Here is a 12,978-nt window from a genome sequence, read left to right as displayed (position 1 = left end):
CTTTTTAGTGCTGAATAATATTCCATTGTCTGGATATAACACAGTTTATTTACTGATTCACCTACTGATAGACATCTTGGTTGCTTTCAAGCCTGGCAATTCCAGATAAAATCTATAAATATCCATGTGGAGCTTTTGTTTGGACATACATTTCCAACTGCATTGGGCAGAAACCAGAAAGTGTGATTGCTGGACCATTTAGTAAAAGTATGTAAGTAATTTGTAAGAAATCACCAAAATGTCTTCTAAAGTAGCTGTGCCATTTTGCACTCCCAGTGGCAATGTATGAGTTCTTATTGCTACACATTCTCATTAGCATTTGGTGTTTGCTCAGAGTTCTGCACTTCGATCATTCTAACAGGGGTGTAGTGGTATCTTATTTTGATTTTAATTTCCCCAATGACATATGTATGGAACATCATTTAATATACTTACTTGCTTTCTGTATTTCTTCTTCTGTCAGATGTCGGTTAAGGACTTCGATCTACTCTTTAACCAGTTATTTATCTTCTTATTGCTGAGTTTTAGGTTCTCTGTGTATTTTCTCTAACTAAGTATTTCTTAGTTTTACCCCCACTTTTTTGTGACAGTTTGACCAGAGAAATTTGGATGTGAATATTACCCTTCCCCATGTCATTTAGGCTCTGATAATATGCCAGCAAGTTTTTCTGGTTAACCCGTTGAAAAGATGTATTTGATTAATTTTTAAATTTTACTGATTAAGAAGTACAATCAATAATATTCTAAAGTTATAAAAATAAAATAATAACTAATTCAAGTGTGAAATTTAAAAACTATATATATATATATAAATTGAGTTAGAGGTCACTACTTATAATAAGATATAAAATCCTGGGCTTAAAATGAAAACCCTTTTGACAGCATTACAACAAACAAATAAAACTAATAATAAAATGTTTTACATGATAAAATATAAATGAATAATCTTTTTTGAATTGCTTCTGATTAGGAGAAAAATCCTAAATAATTTTCAAATGATAGCAGCCTAGGAACTGTCAATTCACAAAAGAATAACAGATTCTTAGTGGAAAAAAAATGAGTTTTATTATCTATTCAATGGGCTAATATATTGAAAACATTCAGTATAGGCCAATATGAAGGTAAAAGCTATTTTCAAAGTTTATAATTGGGCTGTAAATTGCTAACAATCTTTTTTTAGTTCCTTTTCTACCGTTGATGTAATTCTTTGTCATCCAAATACTGCTTTTATTTATGAAAAGAAATCAACTTAAAAAGATATACATGAACAAGAACTAAAAGTTCTAATTGTAGGTTGAAAGAAGGTTAAGTAAAATATTTTAACCTTATATTTCCTTTATACATATTTCCTTTATAAATTTCTCTGCCATTATTTTTAATAGTGGTACAACATTCACAATCTTGAGATAATTATAATAGATATATTTAAAAAAATATATTTTAATATATAATAAAATAGATATAAAAATATAATGTAAATGAAATAAGTTTGTAATCAGTGTCAGGTTCCACTTAGGAAATGAACGGAAACAGTCTACTTGACAAGGGTCAATAATTAAATCAATCTGTACAGGAAGCTCTCAATTTACAGTAATAAGACCAATTTAATCATATACTATACTGCTGTAAAAACTGCAAAGGAAAATTAAAATTAGGTAAATTCTTTTCTTTTTTAAAAATTATTTATTTATTTGAGAGAGAGAGAAAGAGAGAGGAGGAGGGGCAGAGGCAGAGGCAGAAGGAGAGACTCTCAAGCAGACTCCCAACTGATCATGGAGCCCCTAGGTAAATTCTTTTCAATCAATACTCCACAGAGACAAATTATCCTATTTACTATAGCTGATAAAGTATCTTTTATGAATTCCTGATGCAAGGAAATGCATAGGAAGTAGTTAATCAAGTTCAAGTCTATGGGAGTAAAGAAAGACCTGGGAATACAATTACATTAATTTTTAGTGAAATAGATCTATCAATCTTTTTTCCTTCTGAAGTTTTTTTCCTTGAGGTTTTAGAAAAATTTTAAGCCTAAACTTTGACAGTTGTGTAATCCCGTTATTTACTCTAAACTAGAAGTGTCTTCTTTATAGCCTTATATAAAATTAGAATTCTTAGCTAATGTTGTAAATCTTTTCCAAATAATATTCCCAGTTTGAAAATCTTTTGAAATAACAGAAAAAAAAAAAAAGAAAGAAAAGTAAAAGGAGACAAGTCTGCCCTAAAGGTTTAGGTAGACAAATTCATGATATCATCATCATGTTCTTTATGAAATGCTTTCATAATGTGATACAGCTGGATGGAAGTTGAACATAAAAAGAACTTGATTACTTATATTATTTTGATTTTCTAAACAGATGTTTCCTTGTGGTAAATCACATTTTAATAATAGGGAAGGAAATGAAAAATGTAACATTTCAAGATAAGTATCTATTACTTACCAAAGATTCTACCAAAATCATTTTCATCATGTCAAAATAAGTGTTTTACCTTAAAATTCACTCATTGGACAAATATTTGCATCATTACTAAACATCATTGTAGACTTACATATTGTCTATATTATACATTTGACTCACTCATTAATTCAACAGCTAATCATGATTAACACTGTGTTATAAATCATAAGACATATTAAATTAATGGAAATGAAATTAAAGGATGGAGAAGTATTCTCATAAATAGTAACATAGAATTATTTTAAATATTCCCTACACACAATTGCATTACAGTTATTGTCCTAAAATAAAGATACCTGGAAAAAGGTACTTCTATTAATTTGCCTTATTCTAAATTTTTTGGAAGTCACAAACAAAACAAATAATCTTTTCAATATCAAATAAGGGATAAAACTTGGTTTAGAATTAGCATGAAATTGGTACAAATATCCAGAAAATAAAGGCATGGAAATATAGATCTTTATTGAGAGGTAAAGAGAATTTTAAAAGAACAATCTAGTCCTGGGACAAGTAAGAAATTTCACCTTTTCCTAGTACACTTGTTATATATCCAACCTCTTGGCTGAGCTCTTTATTTCTTTTCTTTTCTTTCTTTCTTTTTTTTTTTTTTTTTGAATATTTAATTTATTTATTTGAGAGAGAGAGCAGAGGAGAGTCAGAGGGAGAACCAGACTTTTGATGAGCAGAGACCCTAACAGGGTACTCGATTCCAGGACCCTAAGATCATGACCCAGCTGAAGACAGATGCTTACCTTAGCCACTCACGCACCCCTCTACTATTATTTCTAAAGAAAAAAATGCTTCAGTTTCAATGGGTGAAATCACAAATATAATAAGGGTTTTATGTGTTAATTTTTATCATTTAATCATAATTTACTTATTTTAATGATCTTCTAAGACATTCAATACAATATCCAACAGAGTTCCAAGAGTGGGTATTGTCACAAAAAATTGTCACGAGTGCTGTCCTTCCCCTTCCCTCCCGAGGCCCGGCGCCCTCCTTGTCCCAGCTGCGCCGGACCGGACATGCAGCCCGACTGCCTGTCGGCGAGGGTGAGCGGCGCTGCAGGCGGCTGCTGGCAGGGGCCACGGCCCGGCTCCGCGCTCGCCCCACGGCGGCCGCGGTGCTGGTGCCGCTGTGCTCGGTGCGCGGGGTCCCGGCGCTGCTCTACACGTTGCGGTCCAGCCGCCTGTCCGGGAGCCACAAGGGTGACGTCAGTTTCCCAGGTTGCAAATGTGACCCCACTGACCAGGATGTGGTGCACACAGCCCTAAGGGAGACCCCTGAGGAGCTGGTCCTTTCTGTACCTGAGGAGCATGTGTGGGGCATCCTGCGGCCTGTACAGGACAGGCAAAAGGCCAAAGTGGTGCCAGTGCTTGCCGGCGTGGGCCCCCTGGATTCCCAGAGTCTCAGGCCCAACCCAGAAGAGGTGGATGAGGTATTTGCCCTGCCCCTGGCCCACCTGTCGCAGGCGCAGAACCAAGGGTATACCCACTTCTGCCAGCGTGGCCACTTCACATTATTGTGAAAAATCACAATTTTTCCTGTTTTTAAGAGGAATACTGCTAATGTTTTATGATCACATACTACAGTCAACCACACACATTCTTATCCCAGCACATGCAACTGTTAGACATATAACATTGCTAACTGAAGCTTTGCCTTGTCCAACTTTCACCGTGCATGTTCAGCTATACATAGTACAGTGACCTTTTGACCTCGAGATAGTTCAATTCATTGGCATTCTTACTTTATTTCCACTTTGTCTTCATTTTTTTCTAATTTAATTTAGCATTTTTCCCGTCATTTTAGTAATTCTTCTATTGATAAACAAAATTCTTATTCTATCTTTTTCTCAAAATTTTTTCTGAAAAATTTCAAGCCTAGATGATTTCAAGTCTTTACCTGTGCTAATATTCAAACAATTTAATATTGCTGTAAAAAAATCACATAAAATTTTGGATGTTTTCTACTATAAACTCAGAAGAGGCATACTTAAATTGTCCTAAAACTTCAAAATTCATGCCTATTGTCTTTATCTGGCTAGGCTGTTTTTTCACTTTCTATGGTAAGTTTTCAAGTGCCCATTAGTTTTATCCAACTTCTGTTTCCCCATATTTTTACTCTGACTCATAGTGTACAACCTCATAATAAAAATAAAAGCCTTCAGTAACATCTAAATCTCCTTGTTTCCAATCACATAAATTTCACTACATTCACACTCATCTAACTCTCTTCACTCCTATTATAAAGGAGGAGCTGATCTCTACCAGCAATTTGGATTCCACTCCTTTTACTCTTCAAGAAATTTTCAACACTGGTGTCTAGTAACCTTGACAAGGCACTTTGTTAGTCTTCGCATTTTCAGTAAATTGAAGGTTTTTTTGTTTTTGTTTTTTTTGTTGGTTTTTTTTCTCAATTTCTATTGTTTTTTTAAAAATTTGTATGCCTCATTTTGATGACTAAGATATCAGTTATAATATAGAATAGAGACACTGAAAAAGTGAATTTAATTTATCTTTGTTCATTAAATGAACAGAGTATATGACAATTATAAACATATGCATCTAACGTCAGAACTCTAAAATGCATGGACCAAACTTTGACATAATTCAGGGTAGCAAAGTTTTTACACTAATAGTTGGACACTTCAATAGCTGATTTTCAATATGGATAGAACAGATAGAAAAGCAATAAGGAAATAGAGGACTCGAATAACACTGTAAGATGATCGTGCCTAATAGACATACAGAACAGCGCACACAACAAGAGTAGAGTACACGTTTTCTCCAGTACATATGGAACATTCCTTAGTATAGACCATAAGATAGGCAACAAAACAAGTGTTAATAATTTTCAAAATACCAATTCGGCTGGCTACTATCACAAAAACAAAAACAAAACATAAAAATGAGTTTATCAAGGAAGTGGAGAAATTGGAATTCCTGTGGGAATGTAACTGGTGGGACAGTAACTACTATGGCATTTCCTTAAAATAATAAATATAGAATTACTAAATGACCCAGCAAGTATATACCCAAAAGACAGTAGCGACTTAAGCAGATATTTGTATACCGGTGTTTATAGTAGTATTATTTACAGCAGCCAAAAGGTGAAAATACCCCAAGTATCCATTGGCAGATGAACAAATAATCAAAATGTGATATATATACATACTATGAAATATTATCCAGACTTTAAGAAGAAATAAATTCTTATGCATGCTGTAACATGGATGAACTTTGAAGTATTATGCTCTATGAAATAAGCCATCCAAAAAAGGACAAGTGTATAATTCAATTTACATGCGGTATCTAAAATAGTCAAATACTTAGACAGCAGAATATATGTTACTTAGAGCTGGGAGAAATTTTGGGGAAGTATTGTTTAGTAATTTGGATGATAAAAATGTTCTGGAAATGGATAGTGGTGAAAATCACATAATAATGTGAATGTACTTGATGCCACAAAATTATACACTTAAATGCTTAAAATGCTTAATTTTATTTTATGTATATTTTACTACAACAAACAACAGAAAAAAATTAACACAAATTAGCTATCGTAACCTTTTATGTGTATTGCCCATGAATCTATGGGTTAGTTGGACTCTTCTTTTGATCTGAGCTGGGCTCAGTTAAGCTGATTCATGAAACCTGTGGGTCAAAAAGTTAACTTTGCTAATGTAAGATGTACCTTCTCACCTGTGTGGAGTTTGGCTGGGACAACCACAGTGACTTAGCTCATTTTTTGTTATCTCCTATTTTCCAGCAAGTAAGTCTGGGCTTTTGCTCATGGTGGAGAAAGAGTCTAAAACAAAGATTGGAAGTGCATAGTCCTCTTGAGGCCTGGGTTCAAAAATATTACATCTTGCCTACCATATTGCATTAGTCAAAGTAAGTCACAAAGATAGCTCAGATTCATGAGATGAGAGAACTCTACACTTTGAGGAAAAAAAATCTTTGAAATCAAAGTTTGAATAGATGAATAGAAGTATAGAATTTCTATTAATCTACAATAATGATAAATCATCTTTTAGGATTTTGCTAATACATGACTTTGAATTAAAAAAAAAACTAATAAATAATATTGTCCTGAACTTTTTTCACTACTCTTTTCCAGTTTATTACCAGGATTTTAAAAGTGTTATGATTAGCAGTTCACTGTTTCTTTTATTTTTATGTTCTGTGGTTAGGGCTATTTATTTAGGATTATCAGTACTGAATAATAAAATATCTACATTATTTTAAAGATTATGATTTCAATTTATTCTATCTCTTCTTAACTTTTTCTTAACTTCTTATTTTGTGGAGTAATTGCCAAACTCTATGTTTTTATAGAGATATTTCCTTTCATGTCTATTTGAATAGACTCTTATATACATAGACATTTATATTTTTTATATGTTACTGATAAATACATTCTAAATATACATTATATTGTAGATAAATATATTAGAAGTACATTATATTTATACATTCTGTATGAAAGATATCATTTTCGCATTCTATGTATGCACATGTAACTTATAATGTGAGCCCTCCACAGTTAACATTCAAAATTCTAATGCCTTGCCTATTTTTAATTTGTTCTATTTTCAGTTCATTTTATTAGATAATATGAGGACTGAATTTGAGCAGTCTATTATGCTAGAGAATAAAGAGTTCGAAGAAAATGAACATATTATTTTGTTCATTTTCATGAAGTTTTTTCACCCCAATTCTTCAAAAACATAATAATGCTATTGTAGAAAGCTATCCTTCAGTTGCCAATTTGCAACTTCAAATAGGCTACTCCACCCTTAGAATAACATTTGAGAAATATATAAATTACACAGCTGATATATAACCTATCTTTTATTATATTAGAACATCATGCTATCAATCCACTTTCTCATTATTTTAAGGAAAAAACAGGAATGCAAGTCATATTTAGAAGATTTTATCTATTAGACTATTTCTGAGTTTAAAAAGATTTTTCCTATACTTTCAAAAATACATAGGATGCCTATGTTTATGTCAATTTTATGTGTCCTAGTCTCTGGTCAAAATTTCTTATGGTTTCCAACTGTTTTTGTTTTCATAAGTCAATTGTACCTATTTCCCACATTAATGGACTTTCAATCCATTGATCCTATAAACTTTCAACCTTATTTTATGCTGTTATCCGTACTTATTCAAGTTAAATATATATTTAAAACTCTTCTTAGTCTGCCTCTTTCTCCCTCAACTTTTAATCTTGGAGATGCCCTTTTTCTTCTCTGTCTACACTTACTCTGTTAAATTTTTCTTAGTTTCCTTTTTTAAGGATTTATTTATTTATCTGAGAGAGGGAGAGAAAGCACAGAGGTTGGGGGGAAAGACATGTGGAGAGGAAGAGAGAATCTTAAGCCAGACTTGGGGCTCAGTTTCACAACCCTGAGATGACAACCTGAGCCAAAAGAGTAGGATGCTTAACTGACTGTGCCACTCAGGCACCCCCTTTACATTTTCTGATCTTAAGTATCATTTGTATATCAGTATCTTCCAGATTTATATTTCCAGTTTAGAATTTTTTTTTTCTCCTGAACACCATACTCACAAATACAACTATCTGCTTGATACTACTAATTGGATAAAAAGTAAACTTTCTAAAACACTACACATCCAAAACTGAACTTTTAGTTTTCCATCCAAACTGGCTTTTAAGTATCCATTCCTATCTCAATGAATGATAACGTCATCCTTCCAGTTACCTGGGCCAAATGCCTTGGAGTCATTCACAACTCTTCTATTTCTTCTCATTATCCATATAAAATACGTTAAGAAATATCGCTGGTTCTATTGTTACAACATATCCAGAATCAAATCACTTCTCACAGTCAGCACTACTGCCACTATGATTCAAGACATCATCAAGTCTAAGCTGAGTTATTTCAATACTTTTTTTGGTTGTATAGGAGTTGTAAAATCGCTTTAATTCAGTTCTCTCTGCATTATAAGCCATAGGTAGGGTTGGGCTGTAGAATGTACTGTGCTTCCTGTCACAGTACTAATCTACTCTGTCACTGCTTTTCTATAATCTACTTTCAACAGAGAAATAAAAATGATTCTATTCAAATTCAAGTTATTTAGAGTACCATATAATCTGGCTTCAATCTCCATCCCCATTATCATACCCTTCTGGACTCACTACTTTCTCTGTTCCAGCCACATTGTTTTCCTCATTCTTTTGCCACACAAAACACACTCTTACCTTAAGACTTTAACACTAGTTGCCTTCTCTGCCTGCAGTGATCTTTTCACAGATATAATGTGGGTAACAACTTCATTTCTTTCAAGCCTTTCCTAAAGAACTGGCATTATAACAAAGCCTAATCCTCCATGTTATTTAAAATTGCAAGTGTCAACTGTTCCAGCTGCCCCAAACATTTGGTTTTCCCAATACCTCATTCCATGCTTTACGGTTTTTTCATAGAATGTATTGTTTTCTAAAATTCCATATAATTCACTTATTTTCTATATCTATGATCTGTTGTCTGCCCTCTCCTAAAATGTAAATAAGATCAAGATAGTGATCTTTGCTGTTTTCTGTTTGTTTGTTTTACTGATATATCTATACCAGGAATTTAAAACAATAAGTAAAACAAAGTTGTAGATCAATTAATATTTGTGGAATGGGGACTCATCTCTGGAGAGGGAGCATGGTCTAATTGGAATTGCTGTGTCAGGGCTTTGAAATTGGGACCCCCCTGGGGTTGAGAATCCATCCTCAGGAAGGAGAGTTGATGTGTAATGAGGCTATATCATGTACATTCTTGTGGGGAAGTTTGGCATTTGAATCAATTTTCATTTCTGGGTATGATGCTTTTTAAAATTTATTTATTTTATTGCAGTAAAAGCACTTAACATGAGATCTGTGTCTTAATAATAGTACAGTACTGTTAACTATAAGCACAATGTTGTACAGCAGATCTATAGAGCTTATTCATCTTGCATAATTGAAACCTTACATTCATTGATTAGCAAATTCAAATAATCAACAGTGACTGGGAAACCTACAGAATGGGAGAAAAGTATTTGCAAACCACATATCAGATAAGGGGTTAATTTCCAAAATGTATAACCAACTCCAAAACTTCAATAGCAAAAAACAAGTAACCCAATTAGAAAATGGGCTAAAGGTTTGAATAGAGATTTCTGCAAAAAAAATATACAAATGGTATAGTGATTTTGATGAGATAATGCAGATAGGAATAGCATTAAATTCTACATCTCCCTCCCATCCCTCCCCCCACCCCAGCATTTAGTGCTTTCTATTAGTGAAAACCAAGAGGGACTCAACTGGCAAAAATAAATATGGTTTGTTAATATTTCTGCATAGCATCAAACTGTAGAATATATGAAATGACTTTCACATGTTGGGAGTTGAAAAATAATAGTTTAATTTCTGAGAAGATTCAGCTAATGAAAGAGGCCAGAAATTTGAGTAATCAAACCAAAAAATATAAAACAAAATTCAGTGGAAAAAAAGCAGAGATATTAATGGACATTTACTTTTGTGTAAATAATATATGAATACATATTTTACCACACTAAACATTTTTTTAATATTAAAAGATGTAAATCCAGGTTTTGTATTCCCAAAAGTTTAGCACTTAATAATTCTGTTCGATCAACACTGGTTTTATACTCCACATTTAGCTTCTATTAAAGTTCAATATAAAATTCCAGTTTTAAAAATGTTATGTTCTATGATTTTGAGCTTTCTGACAATGTATCTATATGTTTAATTCCATAAATATTTTAGCTTTATAATTAGTTTCAATATTTAGCATATAAAACATACTTTATTTTGTTTGTATCTTATTTAAAAGGGTTTGAAAATCAACATATTATTTTTGATGAAAATATTATAAGGAGTAAAAAAGGATACTATCCAGAATTGACAAGAAACATATCCCCACACTACACTTCAGTTAAGTGTTTTTGCTATTCATGCCTTTAAGGAAGTTAAACAATCAAAAAATGTCAATAACTCCGTTCTCTGGACTATATTTATGGCAGTCCTAAAAAACTTTATGTTAAACTATCCCCATTGCAACTTTACTATTAAAAATTACACTAGAAAAAATTGGACTTAAATGTCATACAGTTGAGGATTTGTGGGTTAATTATGCTATAGTGATGATTCTATATATTTAAAATATTATATTGCCATTAGAGTTAGTTAGAAATGTGTTGTCAACAATGAAAACACTCATGCCAAAATACATGATAAAAAAATTACAAAAATGTGTCTATGATATACCACTTTTGAAGAATAAAAGAGTACATTATGTTGAACTACATGAAATAGTTCTTGTGCTCAAATGGCATGACCTTCACATTGTTCAACCTAAGAGACAGCATATGAGAAAGGGAGAGAGACAGAGAGAGAGAGAGAGATTAACTGTGATTATATTCAATCAATAAACAAAATTATGTAGTATAACGGCAAATTACTTGGGCTTAAATACACAACTGCTGATTATTCAATAGTATGCCTTAGTTTCTTCACTATCAAAATTTCAATAAGAACAACAGGACACATTTCATAGTGCGGTTAAAAAAAAAATGTATACAAAGCCCTTAGAACAGTGTCTGGAATACATCTGCCTTTCTATAATTAGTAAAGTATTTTATTTTTTTATTTTTTTGCAATGGGCATATATTATTCAGTAATAATATTCAATAATCATAAAGCGTTTTTAATCACATAATATTTTAGCTATATAGAGTCATCTGGCAAAGGATTTATGTTAAAATTAAATAGCAGAACCCATCAATGTGCTGAAGAAATGTATGATGTGGATCAAAGACTAAGGAATGAAATGGCTAGAAGGACATATAAAAAACATCAATGCCTAGTTGAACACAAACAAGGAAATAGTATGGTTAAATAGCAGAAGTCACATATGGGGTGTCAATCTGACAGGGTTTCTCAACCTGGACAACAGTGTCACTCAAGTCCAGATAATTCTTTTTTGTTGGGGGTTGTCCTGTTGCACTGTAGGATATGTAGCCCCATCCTTCCATGACAGTACCCCTCACAACCCACATGTTATGACAACCAAAATGTTTTCCAGACATTGTCAAGTGTCCCCTCGGGGGCTTGGCAAAATCATTCTCTTCCCAGCTGAGAACCACAGTAGTAGAAGAAATGAATGTTTCAATGTTTTCTGCAGTTGAGAATAATTGTAATTAGTGATATTTGAGCAACAACTTTGAGACTAAGAATTCTCAGAACTTAATTATAGATACCCTGATCTGAGATAACATTCCAGCTTGCATTTCCATGACACATTAAATGAGATCTAATGCAGAAGCCAGAACAAAAATAATTTCCAATTTTGTCCCTTACATTCTTATAATGAAGAGGCTTTCTTATACTTATATAATAGTTATTATTTGGAGATTTTTTGCATAAGTTTACTTTTAAATGCACAAATAATGTATCTGGAAGTATAAATAGATTATTATAAAGACATGAGTGAAAGAACATTTTTGAGTATTTCTGTAAGTAAATATGAGAATGAAGATGGTTACAGTTATTGCCTATATAGACAAAATAATTTAAAGGCAATCAGCCTAATGGCTGTACATGCTACATGATGCATTTGCACATTAGGAAGGATGATCAATTCCATACCATCTAAGTCTATAGAAAACCAGATTAAACTGCTAATTTGATATATAATTTTTCATGATTTTTATGTTGTAATTTATTTTCTCATCTTTTTCACCTAATGTATAAGATTCATGGATTACATGAATGCATGAGAATCGTATGTTTGTAAATTAAGCCAATAAGTTTTTAATCTTTCTATCCACACCATTTAGTAAAATCCTAACACATTATGACTGTTCAATAGTTGTTTAATCAATTTGTTTTGTTGGAGAAAGAAACTTTGCATGCCTTAAAATTTTATTGTGTTACCTAACTCTTCCCTATTAAGGTGTGCCCTGACTCAAAATTCTGTGAAAAAGTTTTCCTGAACTTTCTAATAAAACAATGTAAAGGCTTTCTCTTTTACCTATTCTTCTTTTATTCATGGGCTATACTCTGGACATTTAGCATTGTATTGGTTCTGTATTGATCTTATCATACTTTTAGTCATTTTTGTCTAGACTTTCCTTTTTATGAGACTACATTTTAACTTTTCCAACATTCCTATTATTCACCTTTATCATCCCCTATATTATACCAAACCCCCAAACACATTCAACCAGTATTTTCAACAAAGACAGGGTTCAGATTATACATATATCTACAATATTGAATAAATATGTAAACTGAGGATTAAAGTTTATTTGATGAATCATCAGAAGACAATCTTTTCCTAATTTCTTTAAAGTTATATTAATATTTATAAAAGTCTATAATATTCCTGTAACTAATTGGAATATTCCCCTTGACTCTTCACTTCTAATTGGAGTTATACTCATCCCATATGACTTTTTTATTTTTATTTTTATTTATTTATTTTTTTTATTCAATGGATTG

At 32.3% G+C, this 12,978-nt stretch overlaps 1 pseudogene; it reads left to right on the top strand.

Moving 5' to 3' along the window:
- The first annotated feature begins 3,479 nt into the window (after positions 1-3,479).
- On the top strand, positions 3,480-3,982 carry LOC111153422 (annotated as a pseudogene).
- The last annotated feature ends 8,996 nt before the right edge of the window (positions 3,983-12,978 follow it).

This window comes from Enhydra lutris, unplaced genomic scaffold, assembly GCF_002288905.1.
Source record: "Enhydra lutris kenyoni isolate GAN:26980312 unplaced genomic scaffold, ASM228890v2 scaffoldscaffold32, whole genome shotgun sequence".
NCBI lineage: Eukaryota > Metazoa > Chordata > Mammalia > Carnivora > Mustelidae > Enhydra > Enhydra lutris.
Note: the sequence above shows the minus strand (reverse complement) of the source record. Positions and strands in the feature narration are given on the sequence as shown.